The sequence below is a fragment of the Orycteropus afer genome, unplaced genomic scaffold (assembly GCF_000298275.1).
Source record: "Orycteropus afer afer isolate SDZICR_OR568_19922 unplaced genomic scaffold, OryAfe1.0 scaffold00068, whole genome shotgun sequence".
Lineage (NCBI taxonomy): Eukaryota > Metazoa > Chordata > Mammalia > Tubulidentata > Orycteropodidae > Orycteropus > Orycteropus afer.
Genome location: NW_006921655.1, coordinates 8,203,082 through 8,207,227, shown reverse-complemented (window position 1 = coordinate 8,207,227; position 4,146 = coordinate 8,203,082).

Genomic DNA, 4,146 nt, shown 5'->3' with positions numbered 1-4,146 from the left:
AGGAAGGTTGGGCAATCCTACTTCCGTAGTGATACTGCCTCGGAAACCCAAGGAGGGGTCGCTATGAGTCAGGGCCGACTCAACGGCAAATAACAGCAATAACAACAATGCTGTTACTAATGGTTAATTATATAGGACAAAGAGTTAAGTTATCAGCATATCATTTTTCTTTGTACCAAGTTTAAGAATTATGCATTTGATGTATTAATAAACTCTAAGAAATGGTATTGATTAGTTAAATATGGTGAAGAAAAAAGTGTCAACTTAGAATTAGTCTGCTGATGAGATAATGTTGTTGGATATTCACTAGTTGAAAAATATCAGTCACAGCGACTATTATAATAGTTTAAGAATGTATTTTAAGTAAACATGTATTCCAGAAATTCAGAGCCATTGCATGGAAAATAATGGAAGGGAAGAGCTAATTAAGGACATAGAACCATTTTGTTGTGCCTGAGAAATACCCTAAACTAAAAAAAAAAAAAAAAGTAAAGACTGTTAAAATAATGGCAAGCAGTCACTGAGTGATTCTAATTTGGTGAGCACTAAGTACATAGATGAGGAGCTCTGGTGGCGTAGGGCAGTTCAAACCTACTAGCTGCTCTGTGGGAGGAAGATGAGGCAGTCTGCGACCGTAAAGATATACATCCTTGGAAACCCTATGCTGTTGTTGTTATATGCTGTTGAGTCAGACCCGACTCATAGCGACCCCTCCTTCGGTTTCCTAGGCAGTATCACTATGGCGAGGAGCTCTGGTAGCATAGTGGCTAAAGCACTTGACTGCTAACCAGAAGGCTGGCAGTTCAAACCCACCAGCCACTCCTCGGAAGGAAGGTTGGGCAATCCTACTTCTGTACTGATACTGCCTCGGAAACCCAGGAGGGGTCGCTATGAGTCGGGGCCGACTCGATGGCACATAACAACAACAACAACATCACTATGGCGGTAGATTGCCTCATCTTCCTTCTGAGGAGTGGCTGGTGGGTTTGAACCACCAGCTGGTTAGCAGTCAAGTGCCTTAGGCACTATGCTACCAGAGCTCCCAGGACAGTTCTATTCTGTCCTGTAGTGTGTATGATTTGGAATTGACTCAATGGCAGTGGGTTAAGCAAAGAGATTAACAATTTTAATCCGCATAACAATCCCTTGTGACAGGAATTACTGTAATTCTCAGAGATGGGAATTGCTCAGCATAGAGTGAAATTTCTTGTCCATGGACACCTAGCTAGTAAGTGGCAGAGCTGGGATCTGAACCCAGGTAATGTACCTTTGAAGCTCAGTTTCTTAGCCATTCTATGAAAATTATTAGAAGACACTGATAAAACAAAAACAAAAACAAAAACAAAAAAACTCACTGCCATCCAGTCAATTCCCACTCATTGGGTTTTTGAGGAAGTAAATCATTAGTAGATTGCTCCATCTTCCTTCTGTGGAGCAGCTGGTGGGTTTGAACCACCAACCTTCTGGTTAGCAGTCAAATGCCTTAGGCACTATGCCACCAGAGTTTCTTAAAAGGGGTTGACATATTTTGAATTCTGTTGATTTGTAGCAAACCAGACTAGAAGATTAGGAGAACAAATTCTAGACATTGTAGATTCATGTTGTGAAATCATGATTAGTTGTAAAAATTTTTATGGCCTGAAAAGCATGAAGATGAAGAAGAAAAGTGGGAAAGTTAAGCAAATGGTAAAAATAAAAGGATGCCATAGCCAAGAAGATACTACCAAGTATGAAAACACTGTTCTTAAATTATATTTTTAAATTTATTACTTGTATTATTTTTTTCCTGTAGAAAAGTCATGGAAGGAAATGAAAAATAAAATCTAAAGTAACACCTATTTAATAGCTTTATTCTTTTCCATAATCCATAAACTAAGAATTAATTCTACTAACCTTCATGTACATATTTGAATAGTTTGAATATTTTTACAACTAGACAATGCAATTTGAATATTTAATATGCTTGAGGATAAGAGTATATAAGATTGCTATGGAAGAAATCTATCATTATCAAAGATAATAAACTTTGAAGTTCAACTTTTAATAATTTCCATCCTAGTGATGAAATCTTTTAGTTTCTTACAAGGATAAGCAATAATTAAAATTATAAAAATGAAATTATAGCATATATTATTATTATTACAATAATGGCAACAAGTCTTAGGCACTATCTTAGGTTATTTATATAAATCTTCATTTGTAAATTACAATCACCCCACATGGTAGGTATTCAAACAATTTTATAGAGACAAAAACTGAGTCTTAATGCAAGAAGGTAACTTGTCCATGACTGTATGCCTCTAACCTGTATCATCTGTATTCAATATTTTGTACTTGGGCAACATTGTTGAATTTCTTGTCCTCAGACATTTTGGAGCCCTATAATGAAGTCATTATAGTGATATGTAGTTTTTAAATTTCAAAGCAGGACCTACTGGGATAAAATAAAGTAAAATGAAATATAATTGTTCTTAAAAATATTTAAAATAAGTAGCAATAATCTGGTAAAATTCCATACACTCGCAAAGAGTTATATTTGACTAATTTTACCCTCTAAATGGCCTAATTACTAGGGCATATATATAAGTGTGCGCCATTTTTTGATTCCAGATTTTAGCTATAGACAGAAAAGGAGAGACTCCACCTACTGTTTTAGCTGCTCCAGCTCAAAAATACATGGTGAACAAAAACATCAATCCCTAAGAGAAGAAGAAATAAGCAGCAATAAGATTGTCAAAAATCAATTATTCCTTATTAATAAAATATGTTGTCCATAGATGAGTATACCCTTTAATACCCAGGAGAAAAGGAAACCATTTTTAATAAGGCACAAAACATTTATTAATTTTTTTCTCTTATTTTTTTGACTCTGTCAGCAACCACCAGATGATGTGACAAGCTGTGTTAAAGGGCTGCTGTTTTTCTTGTGGGTGGAGATCCAACTAGCTTTGATTGGAATGGTGGGTGGAGAGCATCACACTTGGCCTTCTGTGAGTGTTGATAACTTAACACTGACAAATGATCACATTATCATTAATCGCGTGTTTGATATGAGTGCCTGCATATTCATCACGTAGACATTAGGTTTAAACTTGAAGTATTCCCAAATAATCATATATATCAGATTTAGAGGAGGGATAGAAGTGACATGGATATATGGACAGTAAATTTAAATTATCTTCCTAACTTGAAAATCATTTCATTGATTTGGAAAGACCACAAACTCCATCCAGTAATTCATGAGCTGAAGTATAATAATGAGAATGGGAATCTAGAAGTTATCCTGCCCTCTAGTTCCCTGTGCCTGGCTATGTGGTGTCTATTGTTAATATTCATACATTTTTTTAAAAGAAAATTATCCTTACTCCAGTGCCTTTTGCTATTTATTGGGCATATAAGAGATATCAGCTAATCCTTACGTATGAGGTTATGGGTCAAATGGAATTACTAAATCTGGTGTTGCTCCAGCAGCTAAAACACAGCAAGGAAACACCAAAACAACTCCTTTCTGTCTTCATGTAGCTTAGAGTCCCTGAGAAGTATGACAGAAGAGGAAGAAGAGAGGGAAGAAGCCCAAGGCAATCTACTACGCATAGCTCTCAAGTGATAAAAATGAAGCGTAAGGAGGTTTCAGAAATTGATTCATCTTCCTGGTATTCCTAGACCCCCACCACCATGTTAAATACTGAGGCATGAGGAAGCTACCCTGATCAGAAGCTGCCATGTGCCTTGGTAGCGTATGGTAGTCTGAGAACCTTGAAGGGCATCTTAGCCTTAACTACTAGCTCTCTTAACCCCACCTCAAGTTTTACATTCCAGGTACCAGATGTGGAAGCCACCATACCAGCAGTTAACATATCTTCTCTTTTGATTGGTTACAATAAGCCTGTTGCAAACCCTTTCTCTTAGTCTCAACATTGCAATTGTAGAACATATTCCGTTTTCAACGCATTGGCTTTTTTCACTGCCACATCTGTCAATCAGTTTCAATCACTTGCCAATCAGGTAACAGAGCCAGAAGCCAACAATTTGCCTGGGGCAGGAAAAGACCTAATGGGTTTGTCTATTAAATGCATCTCAATCCCTTGTTTTAGTGAAATATTTTGAGTCAATTAACAACTACAGAATGAACAACTCAACTTTTTT